This window comes from Scylla paramamosain, chromosome 11 (assembly GCF_035594125.1).
Source record: "Scylla paramamosain isolate STU-SP2022 chromosome 11, ASM3559412v1, whole genome shotgun sequence".
NCBI lineage: Eukaryota > Metazoa > Arthropoda > Malacostraca > Decapoda > Portunidae > Scylla > Scylla paramamosain.
Genome location: NC_087161.1, coordinates 26,557,584 through 26,570,581, shown reverse-complemented (window position 1 = coordinate 26,570,581; position 12,998 = coordinate 26,557,584). Strand labels below are relative to the sequence as shown.

General features: G+C 41.4%; 1 long non-coding RNA gene across 3 annotated transcripts in view; it reads left to right on the top strand.

Annotated features, from left to right (window-relative positions):
• Positions 1–12,998, top strand: part of LOC135105131 (uncharacterized) — a 184,502-nt gene that overhangs the window by 30,667 nt on the left and 140,837 nt on the right. The window lies entirely within an intron of this gene.

The window sequence follows — 12,998 nt, the reverse complement described above, 5'->3', positions numbered from 1 at the left end:
CTTTTTTTTCTTCTTTTTGATTTATTTCTTCGTCTTATTTGTCCTTCTTGTTCCTGTTCTTCTCTTCCTTCTTGTTCTTGTTCTCCTTCTATTTATTATTGTTATTATATCATTGTTATCATCCCTCCTTCTCCTCCATCCTCTTCCTCCTCCTCCTCCTCCTCCTCCTCCTCCTCCTCCTCCTCCTCCTCCTCCTCCTCCTCCTCCTCCTCCTCCTCCTCCTCCTCCTCCTCCTCCTCCTCCTCCTCCTCCTCCTCCTCCTCCTCCTCCTCCTCCTCCTCGTGCCGTGATATGTAGTAAGGTTAATAAGATGTCTGCTGCCTTCATTAGTCACCTGGGCGTCACCTGAGCAAAGGTAATGAGTTTAGATTTGACACTGATTGGAGAACCTGCAGTTGCCTGGCATGAGTCATTCCTCTGCTCCCCACAGCGCTCCTCTCCGCATGTGGTCTTGACTCTCTGGTTCGGTTCTGCTGTTATTATTACTACTACTCGTATTTTTTATTTTTATTTTTTTTATCTTGAAATGCTGAAAAGAATAAAATGTCTATTTGTTTGTCTGTATCTATCTATCTGTCTGTCTAACTGTCTATCTATCTATCTATCTATCTATGTATCTATCTATCTATTTATCTGTATCTATCTATCTGTCTCCCTGTTTATATACCGAAGCCTGTCACGTGTTGGCTTAAATAAAGGGTAACTCTAACTAAAACCCTATGACCTGGTACTGTTGTGAGGGTATAAATCTTTGTCTGGTGTGATTTCTCCTGCCACATTGTCACTACCAAGCCAAGAGATAAGACTTTCCTGCAACACCACAATCCTGCGACGACCTACAAACTTCAAGTGGAATACCATCACAATGTCACTCACTCTAAGAAGCAAGACGCGGAGACATTTTTTTCCTTATTGTAAAGTCGCCAGTGACAAGCCCCAATGAAATATTAAAACTCTTCCCCTGCTATATGCGACGATTCTGGACACTAAAAGCAATATATGGAATCTTTATAAGCGTGTACAAGAAAGAAAGGGATTAGTGGTATAGATTGTGCAGTCTGTAACCAGTATCACGTTTGGAGATGGTTGAATGCCTCGGAGTGGTTATTGGTTAAGCCGTTAAGGAAAAAATGCGTCAAATACCTGTGAAAGGGTTACATACTGATAGTCAAAGAGATAAGACGTCCCTAGAACACGGCACCTCTTGAATGACATACCCTCACGTTCACACTAACAGGTCAAGGAAGATAAGACCTGAATAGAACACGATACCTCCCGTGCACCTCACAACACCTGCCGGCCACTTATCCTTCTCTTCACTGTATTTTTTTTCCCCTTTGTTTACGCACGGCACGTTTGTTCTCGGTAATAACTCGTAACGTTAAAGATTTTCCTACCTTCCTGACTTCTTGTGAGCTTATAAATTTGAAGATTTTAATTAACTTTCTTACATTATCTGATTAAATTCTCCACATTTACAAAAAAGCAATTTAGCGGAATATGGTTTTGGATCCAAGAGAGAGAGAGAGAGAGAGAGAGAGAGAGAGAGAGAGAGAGAGAGAGAGAGAGAGAGAGAGAGAGGAGTGTGATTGGGATGAAGTAAGGAGTTTATTCAGGAGAGAGCAAATATTACCGAGAGTCCAGGAAGTGACGGAACATGTAAACAGAAGGGAACACATGTACACTTCCTAGAGAGAGAGAGAGAGAGAGAGAGAGAGAGAGAGAGAGAGAGAGAGAGAGAGAGAGAGAGAGAGAGAGAGAGAGAGAGAGAGAGACTTACTTTCGTTTTGTTTGTTTACTCCTTCCTTAATTAACTGATTTTTCTTATTAGTGTAACAAGTATTGCTTTCTCTCTCTCTCTCTCTCTCTCTCTCTCTCTCTCTCTCTCTCTCTCTCTCTCTCTCTCTCTCTCTCTCTCATCCGAATCATTCCTCTTTCCTGCCTTCCTTCCTTCCTTCCTTCCTTCCTTCCTTCCTTCCTTCCTTCCTTCCTTCCTTCCTTCCTTCCTTCCTTCCTTCCCTCCTTCCTTCCCCCCTCCCTCCTCCTCCTTCGCCTTGTAACCCGCCACGTCACCTTAATAGGACCTGAAAGTGGAAGGAAACAGGTGAAGGGGGAAATTCATTAAGGCTGAAGGGATAATTTGCTCAGGTAGGGAGGGAAACTTTATCGTGACTCAGAAATAAAACTTGAAATGGCTGTGGGGCGAAATTTTTTACTGCTAGAGAAGGAAGAGGAGAAGGAGGAGGAGGAGGAGGAGGAGCAGGAGGGAAGAAAGAAAGAAAGAAGGAATTATTAAAGCAGAGGGGAAGTTTTTTTTTTAATTAAAGATGAAAGGACAAAATATAAGGGAGGGAATGACAAGAAAGATTAGAAAGTTTTTAATACAACGTCCTTATGAATTCTTGCTGCTCCTGTGTTGGTTGTGGTGAACGAAACTTAACTTCCTATTGGTCCTTGTTGGTTTTCTCTTGATTTTTACTAAGCGGGAGTAATTAAAGTGCTAACAGGAGGTGAGGGGTATGTCAACAGAACGCTCCTCACCACTGGCCTGTTCTAGCTGAGGTTAGTCCAGAAAGGAGAGATTCGCATGTAAGGTAATTTTTATTTATTTATTTATTTATTTTTTTTTTTTGGGGGTGGGGTTCAAGGTATCTGTGTAGTGACGTTAGTGTTTTTTTATGGAAATCTTTGTTTTTTTTATTGCTTTTTTTTCCTGGTGTGGTCTTTTTTCCTTCCTCTTCTTTTTTTTTTTTGTTTGTTTGTTCCATCGTCCTCTGTCCTCTGGTGGGAATAGAAGAGAAATATGCACACAATAATGTATGAAACTGAGAGGCTCCGTCATATATATATATATATATATATATATATATATATATATATATATATATATATATATATATATATATATATATATATATATATACGAGTATATATACTTACGATCACTTTGTTTCATTAGAGAAAAAAAATCCTATAAACTCATATCAATAATTACAACTGTCTGTGTGTTTCCCGTTTTCCATGACAAGGACAAATGTTACCAGTGAGGATCGTGATATGTTTTACAGGTATATAAATTTTCATCGGTTATTTATTTATTTATTTATTTGTCTATTTAATATTGATTGTCACCTTGCAACTCGTTATAAATATTCAGACCAGTGCGAATGTAATGACTTGCTTCACACACCTGCCGGAAAATAGAAATCCCTGAAAATAACAGTCAACTCATTGTTAATAGTGCTTGTTATCTGCGTCACGTGACCGGCGTGGTGATTTGCCAAAGGAATGCAAAGTGGTTCCTTACGTGAACGCTTTCCTGTTCTCATACCCGTAGCATTTATTATTATTATTATTTTTATTATTTCTATTTTATTTATTTATTTTTTATGTAAGAGAGGAACCGGTCAATGTCACAGGGTAAATCAGTCACGCTCATGATTTCGGAACAACAAACTAGAGCAAAATGTATCACTGCTGCATCACCCGAGGGCCTGAGATGGGGAACACAACGCGAGTGGCACTGACAGTAACGCCGGTTCATTGCAGAGTGACGGTCAGGTGGGTCTTTGCTTGGACCTTACTAATTTATTGCTTTCCCTCAAGAACATGTTATGGGAAACTGGGAGGCAAAGGAAACTAATATATAAATGAACTTTCACTATATTTGCCAAGACATGTTTTCCTATTGGCTGGAGCGGCTGGCCAGAGTTGATTTACTGGAGGTCTTACTTGAGTTTTTGTTTCTGAATCCTCCTCCCCACCAGAAGAAGGAACCGTCCTTAATCCAGACTGTTTCCTTAGTTTACCTTAGTCCTTGAGTTTACTGTATTTAATCTCCAGACTGTTTCCTTAGTCTACTGTCCTTAATTTTCAGACTATTTCCTTTGAGTTCTGTCCCTAATCTTCAGAATATTTCCTTAGTCTACTGTCCTTAATCCAGACTAGGTAAACATGGAAATGGCAGCAGCAACACACGGAGTTGCACGGTGACTGTGTGGTGACCCAGCGGCGACATTCAGTAATTTATCCAATACGAAACTAACTCAAGAAGGGAGGAGGAATGACTCCACCTGCGAACACTGTGGTCTTCAGGAGGCGAGCAGTGAAATCTGTTGGGGACCCTGGCCTCGTCTGCTGCGCGATGCCTCCACGCTTCCCCGGTGCCTTCTCTCGCGTGCTGGGCGCCAGACATTTCCTGACAACCCTGCTGACAAACCTAATGATTCTTGCAACAGCACACCTCGTCCTGGCCAGTGCGTCATGGCGGGTGAAGCGTGCTGCCACCGTGTCCGGGTAACTGGAATTGTGGTGAAATTGTTCTCTTCATATTTAATCTCTATTCCGTGATGCTGACATAATGCCTTCTCTTGCTGACAAATGGAGGAGGAGGAGAAACAGAGGATTACAGAAGAAAACAAACAAGAGAAGAGTCTGCCATTACTAAAGTCTTACCTTTCTTTCAGTAAAATTTCCTCCCTCACTCACTTATTCAACACCTCCAAGCCCCCCCCCATCTTTCTTTACATTACATTACAATGCACTACAATTATTTCATACAGGGACTGCCACGTGTAAACCTGGTAGCTTCCTGCAGCTTCCCTTATTTCTTACGTTTTTATGTTCTTACGAGCGGCACTGTATAACCTGAAGTGAGACTCAGGATAGTAAGGTCAAAGGCTTCTCCCCGCCCACAATTCCATGCAGGGACGGCAGGAAAGGAGGAGAAACCATGAATCATAGAAAAGTTGCTTGGAAAATTGTATGTACCACTTATTACTTTAAGAGGAGAAGGAAGAGGATGAAAAGCGAATGTGTGCTCACCAGCTGACTTAAGGAGGAAGAGGAAGAGGAGGAGTAGGAGGAGGAAGCATATTTAGTAGTACAATAACCTTTTCTAACTTTATGAGGAGGAGGAGGAGGAGGAGGAGGAGGAGGAAAATGAGAAGATAAAGTGAAGCATACTTACTCATATACTCAACATTCTAATTTTAGGAAAGGTGGGAGGTAGAGACGGAGGAGGAGGAAGGTGAGAAAAAAAACCTCTCACACAGCCACCTTTTCTTTAATGAGGACGAGGAAGGCGAGTAAAATGAATAAAGGAAACATATTTACTTGCATACTCAATGTTCTTTTTAAGTTTATGAGAAAGAGGAAGAAGAGGAAAGAAAAGCAAGTATCGCACACTCGAACCAAGCAAACCCAAGTAATTATTCCCTCGATTTATTTCATTTATACTGAGTTGACATTCCTTTAGCTCGTTAGTGTGTTTTTTTGTGTCGATTTCATTGGTTCCTTTAATCCTTTGAGTACTTCTTTCCGTAATTACTAATCATTCTGAGACGTCTTTACTTGTTCTACAGCCACCTCCAATCTTTGTGTAGAAACTGCAAAATTTGTTCTTTCTAACCCCTCTAAATGCTTATAAAGATTCCACGCATTACTTCTGGGGCTGTTAACTGATTCATATCGCAATGAAAGGGTTAAGGTTATCATTACATTAATTCAAGGAGGATAATCAGTAAAGTGTCAGTAATTTGATGTTTTTTGTGAGTCCGAAGTTGGATGACTGTAAACCACACTGTTCCCGCATTCACTCCGTCAGCTCACTCAGTCAATCCGTCTGTGACCAGTATTGTCAGAGGAACCGTGTGTCAGCTGTTTATTGAGCAAGCGTTTGTGGGAGTGTTATATTAAATGTCTTTTGCAAAATTATGACGTTACTGATGAAATGAAAGAAGTTTGGTGTGTGTGTGTGTGTGTGTGTGTGTGTGTGTGTGTGTGTGTGTGTGTTCATTTTTTTCTATATTTGATGTTGTAGAAATGCTATTTGAGTGTTTTTAAAATTTTTAGTTTGTTCTTCCATATTTGTTTGTTTTGTTTGATAAGCGTCCTTAAACTAAAATGATAAATTAAGAGATAAATAGATAATAAATACGAATAAACAAATAAGTGAATAAGTTGATAAATAAATAGATAAATAAATAAATAATAAGGAAGGAAGTAAACAGATGTGCAAGTAAATAAACAACAAATAGAGAAGTAAAATATATAAATAAATAAATAAATAAATAAACAAGTAGAGGAATAACTAAATAAACAACAAACAGAGGAACAAACAAACAAACAAATAAACAAATAAATAAACAAAAATACGAAAGTAAACAAACAAACAAACAAACAAATAACAAATCAATAAATAAGCAAACAAGTAAATAAACAAATAAACAAATAAATAAATAAATGAATAAATATTAGTTAAGCATGCATATTAAGTACTCAGCCGTGTTGTGAATGTTTTATTTGATCTCTTTCGAGGAATTTTACCTTAACTGTCGCAAATAATCGTCCGAGTCAATTTGCATACAGACAACGCTGCGCTAATTGGTCGATAATTGGAGGAGCAGAAGGAGGATGAGCAGCAGGAACACGAAGAGGAAGAGGAAAAGGCAAACGAGAAAGCACAGAAGGAATGGGATGGCAATAAGAAGAATAAGGGTATGAATATTATTAAGAATAAGGACAATAATAATAACAACAACAATACTACTACTACTACTACTAACAACAACAACAACAACAACAACAACAACAACAACAACAACAACAACAACAACAACAACAACAACAACAACAACAACAACAACAACAACAACAACAACAACAACAACAACAACAACAACAACAACAACAACAACAACAACAACAACAACAACAACAACAACAACAACAACAACAACAACAACAACAACAACAACAACAACAACAACAACAACAACAACAAGGAAAGAAAAGGAAAGAAAAGGAAAAATAATGTGCTATTCAGACAAATGGGTGGTGGTCAAGAGAGAGAGAGAGAGAGAGAGAGAGAGAGAGAGAGAGAGAGAGAGAGAGAGAGAGAGAGAGAGAGAGAGAGAGGTTAGGCTTGAGCTCCTAGACAGATGCTATTTATTTACAAGTGGAGAAGCAAAACTTAAGGGAGGAGGAGGAGGAGGAGGAGGAGTTAAGAAAGAGGAGGAAGATGGAAGGAAGTAAGGAAACAAAAGAGACAGGCAAGAAAACTATATGGGAAAGAAAAGAATATAAAGAAAAGGAAGAGGCAGAGAGAGAGAGAGAGAGAGAGAGAGAGAGAGAGAGAGAGAGAGAGAGAGAGAGAGAGAGAGAGAGAGAGAGAGAGAGAGAGAGAGAGAGAAGGAAAAGAAAGGGAAGGAAGATGAGGAGAAAGGAAGATGAGGAGGAGTAGGAGGAGGAAGAGGAGGAGGAGAAGAAAGGGAAGGAAGATGAGGAGAAGGAAGATGAGGAGGAGTAGGAGGAGGAGGAGGAGGAGGAGGAGGAGGAGGAGGAGGAGGAGGAGGATCAGAAGTAAAGTTACCTGGCCTCCCACGCTCGTTATTAAAGGTGCGGATACCACTGTTTTGCCTCAAGAGTCAGCCATTGATATTACCAGCTGTTTAAGTCATATTATCTAGTCAAGCTCTCTCTCTCTCTCTCTCTCTCTCTCTCTCTCTCTCTCTCTCTCTCTCTCTCTCTCTCTCTCTCTCTCTCTCTCTCTCTCTCTCTCTGAATTAAGTGGTATTATTGTTGTTTTAGTTCTTCAGGTATTGTGCTGAAACGGTAAGGGCTTTTGTGTCCTTGCCTTGCCTGGAGTGGTCCTGTGATTGGGTGTATAATGTGATGGTGAAGGTGTTGTGTTGGTGGTGCTTGTGGTGGTGGTGGTGGTGGTGGAGTGCTTCTTATACAGTTTCTTTCTTTTCGTTCCTTCCTTCATTTACTTTCGTTTTTTTTTGTTTTTTTTTTGTTTTTTTTCATTTCTTCCTTTCTTCCTTTACTCCTTTCTTTCTTCCTACTTTGGTTTTTTCTTTTCTTTGTTTTTCTTTTTTATTTCTTCCTCTCTTTATTCCTTTCTTTCTTCCTACTTGCTTTCGTTTTTTTCTCTTTTCTTTGTTTTTTTTATTTCTTCCTTTCTTTCCTTTATTTCATTCTTTCTTCCTTCTGTTATGGTGTCTTTCCTATCTTTCTTATTCCGTTTTCCCTGATGTAACTGTCACTGTTATTTTCTTCTGCTTTTTCTTCTTCCCTACCTTGTCATCATCCTTCTCGCTCTCCATTTCTTTCTCCTCCCACACTCTCTCACACACGCAGGGAAGGAGGGAGGGAGAGAAGGAAAGCAACTGTCCTTACCTTAACCCTTTGACTGTTACTTGGTACACTTTTCCGTAATTGCTAATCACTCTTACTTGTTCTACAGCCACACCCAATCTTTAAACTGGGTAGAAATTGCAAAAAAAAAAATCTGTTCCTTTGGTCCTTAAGTTTCTTTTAGGTGCTTGTAAAGACTTATGGTGGTGTTCTTTTGTGTTGCAGTGAAAGGGTTAAAAAAAACACACTGAAAAAGAAAAGAAAACAAAACAAAACAAAAGCGTCTTAGACAAAAACCTCAGACACCTTTCCTTTCCTTAATGATGAAACCTCTTAAAGTAAAAAAGAAAAAAAGAAATAAAAAAGAAATCGGAAAAGAAAAAAAAAACAGTAAATAGCTTAGAAACACCACGAAGCGAACAGAGATAGTTAATAATCACTTTTTTCCTTCTTATTTTTTTCTTTAATACTTTGTGATACACGCAGCTCCTCCGACTCCACTAATTTAATGACACACCTGCAGTAATTTACCTGTCCTCCTTTGTTATGGTGGGCGTGGGAGGAAGGAAGGAAGGAAGGAAGGAAGGAGGGAAGGAGTGCACGAGGGGCGGGGAAAAAGAAGGGACGAGAAGGAGAGAAATAAACAGAGAGAGAGAGAGAAGGAAAGGAAAGATGGTTCTCGCGTGTAGAGAGGAGGAAAGAGGTAATGAGAAGGGAACCAGAGAGAGAGAGAGAGAGAGAGAGAGAGAGAGAGAGAGAGAGAGAGAGAGAGAGAGAGAGAGAGAGTAGTAATAATTACGCTACTTGGTGAATGGGCTCAGACTTCCCTGGATGACTGAAGTTTGGGTCTTGATGGGGCATTTTGTGGTGGTGGTGGTGGTGGTGGTGGTGGTAGTGATGGTGGTGGTGATGCTGCGCTCGTGACTTGAAGTGTGGTGGGTTTTTGGATGGTGAGTGGAGAGGAAATTGGTGACAGTGAGTTTTGTGTTGTGGTGATGGATATATGAAGGGATTAATTACTGGGAGAGAGGACGAGAAAGGTTTGATTTCATAGGTTTTGGAAGTGGCTGGTCCAGTGGAGAAGTGAGCCTTAGTGTTTTCAATCATGCCATACGCTATTTTTATTGTCTCTCTCTATCACAAGCATCCTCTTAATGGAGCTCTTGGGATGTGCATCAGGCAGGATCATTTTTTTAATTTATATAAGAGGTTCTGGCCACGAGTAACAGTAACAATACCAGAGAGAGAGAGAGAGAGAGAGAGAGAGAGAGAGAGAGAGAGAGAGAGAGAGAGAGAGAGAGAGAGAGAGAGAGAGAGAGATCCATTAAAGGTGCCAGTAACAGTTAGATATATAGATCGAGGAAAAATTGACTCATTTCTCATGCTTTCCTTACCTCGACTTGCTTCTTTATGTCTGGTTCATGTTGTAGAGAAGACACCTTCATTCAACAGCGCTTCCCTGATATTTTCCTTTATTATTGTTCCTCTTCTCTCTTCTTCTGTGGCCTATCTGTCGTATTCTGCTTGTGTGTGTCTGCTGCCAGTCTTTTGCAAATTTTCTGGCCTCTGCACAGCCTCCAAGTTGCATTTCCAGACTTTGCGCATCATTTCTTGCCTCCCTGTCAGTCCTGTCATGGAAGATATAGCCCTTGTATTGTGTTGGCTTTTGTGTATCAAGAGGAGGAGCTTGGGATGTCATTATGGAGTGTGTGTGTGTGTGTGTGTGTGTGTGTGTGTGTGTGTGTGTTGTCAGTGTGTCCACCAGGTCCTGATTGCCCCCACCGCGCAACCGGATTAGTGAGTGGCAGCGACGTGTGGTGAATGTATCGCCAGTGTGTGTCGTCATGTCAGTCTGTTTGATGTCTGTCTTTACGAGCAAGCGAGAGCCCAACTGTTCTGCTGGTGGGGAAGGACGAGGCTTGATATAATTACACCAAACGACGTGACATGTTTTAGGTCGTTGTGTTGTAAAGGATATGGGATGTTTATTGTTTTGCTGCGTGATGCTATGTGTGTGTGCGTGTGTGTGTGTGTGTTTACGTTTCTGTCAAGTGTTGTTTGTGTTGCGCTGTGTTGTGCTGTGTTGTGCTGTATTGTTGGTGTGTTTCTTTGTTAATCCCATCCATAAAGATCCCCCTTAAGCAAATAAACAGATTAAATGGAGGAAGAAGAAAATGGAGTTGGTGAAAGTGTTGTGTTAATCTGCTTACAAATACGTGTGTGATTTACTGCTGATCGTAATACTCCTGGTTTTTATGGAAGAAAGTATATGAATTCAGTTTACCTTAATTAGTAAATATGTATTCACTCATGTTTGTCTGTCCATCTGATCACAAGACGTCCATAAACTTTACCCACGGATTCCAATAAAATTCTGGGACAAGGAGAAATTGATGAGATTCTAAGCTAGGTCCGAATATGCATGAGGAAACAATTTTTTTCCCCCAAGCTTCTCAGATTTCCTTGCCACATAAATTTACGGAGAATGCGTCGTAAGTTTCCGTGTAAATATTTGCCACATTTAAGAACATTTAAGAAGGCATGAACATTAGAGAAGCTGCAAGAAGCCATCAGGCCTACACGTGGCGACGCTTGGATGATACTTAACAACCTTTACCCAGTGACACAAGGGAAGACTGCAAGAAGCCATCAGACCTACACGTGGCGATCCTTGCATGAAGCTTACCAACCTCTACCCAATTACACAAGGGAAGGTACAAGAAGCCGTTTAAACTCCACGTGTCACTCCTCACATAAAATCTACCTATCTGTACGCACCTATTATACTTAATTATAAAGTTATCTGCTCTTTTAAAGCTCTCTGTTGACTCAGCACTAACAAACTAGCAATCTAACGTCATCCCTATCTCTAAATTAATCTACTTTCTTAAACTCCTTATCGACCTAGCACTAATAAACTAATAGCCTAACTACTGAGGCTCTTCTAATCACTCTACCGCTATTTCTGAATCAGTTTTTTATTTTTTTTTTCATGTAAGTGTATTAAGATTATTATAATACAGTACTTTTAGTTACTGTATGGCGTTAATAGATATCTGTGCTAAAATTTCTGCCGTCTCCTTTAGGGACGGGAAATCAATAGGCCTTTTTATTTCTAAGTTTTTGTAGCCCTAGGACAGAGCCTTTCTAACATAAAAAAAAAAAAAAATCTGCTTTGGAATGTATGGGAAAGAGTTAATGTTTGTGCTCAGGTGTGTGAAGGTGACCAGGTGTGTACTGTGACGCTTTCCAGTTCTTGTTCATTTGATTGCGTCAGGTGTGTGGCCTCGATGGATCGGCTGAGCAACGCAGGAGTCTCGGTCAGTCTGTGCTGCCAAAGTAGTCGCGGTGTTTGTGGGAGGCAATAGTGGGTGTGTGGATGGGTCACTGAACTCTCTCGTATACACACACACACACACACACACACACACACACACACACACACACACACACACACACACACACACACACACACACACACACACAGACACTCTCTCTCTCTCTCTCTCTCTCTCTCTCTCTCTCTCTCTCTCTCTCTCTCTCTCTCTCTCTCTCTCTCTCTCTCTCTCTCTCTCTCTCTCTCTCTCTCTCTCTCTCCACAATTCTCGTTACCATACTGTACTGTCCCTTCCACCCACATAACCTTCCCACATCCACCCCTACTCTTCCACACTACCTCCCGCCGCCTCCACAGCCATCCACCCTCACACTTCACCTCCCCCCTTCCCCCACCACCCGTCCCAGCCAGCCACCATTGTGCAGTATTGAATGGCGAACGGGAATGCTTCACTAATGCTATATTGGACACAGGCTTGTACTGCGTGTCTGAATGTCCCCTGCATGGCCTCTCAATCCTGCTGGCCTTAGTCTCACAGCTCCCAGTCCCTCCAAGGTCCTCTCCCTGTCCCGTCACCCAGTCCCTTCATCTAGTCCTCCCCCAGTCCACTCCCAGTTTCTCCCCAGTCACTTTCCAGTTCGTCAACAGTCCAGTCCTTCTAAGACCTCCCCAGTTCACCCCAGTCCCGTCCCTCAGCTTGTTCCCCGTCCTTCCCAGTCAGCCACTCAGTCTGCCAGCTGACCAGAGAGGTATTCCTTCAGCTTACTGGTAATTTGCTCAGGTTTATATATAGTCTTTTACCGTCTCAGTGTTCCCGTCGGCCTTAGAGCGTGGAGTGTACGCCGTGTTGCAGTTTATCGGTAATAGTGTTGCGTGGTTTTGTAGTTTAGTCTTGCGTGTATTGCCGCCGTGTTAAGGTTATGTTAATTTGCTACCCAGGGCAAGGGAAACTAAATAAGACAGTAAATTCATCTTTATTTATGAGATACAAATATATTATGGGTGTCCTTGATGACTGCGCGCACACACACACACACACACACACACACACACACACACACACACACACACACACACACACACACACACACACACACACACACACACACACACACACACACACACACACACACACACACACACACACACACACACACACACACACACACACACACACACACACACACACACACACACACACACACACACACACACACACACACACACACACACACACACACACACACACACACACACACACACACACACACACACACACACACACACACACATCTAACTCAATGGTAACGTTCGTGTTTGTCATTTAGTAGATCGAGGTTCGTGCCCCGCCCATGTAGGTTAGGTTGTCATGGTGAGCGTGCGAGTCCTGTCCTGAGCAAAGGGGATGTGACAAGATGGCGTGGCGTGTGAGTCTCTGCCTTACCCATACATTGATTACTTGAGGTTTGAGTCTTCTTATAGTCCCTGCGACCACGAGACCAGCAAGTGATCGTAAAAGGTT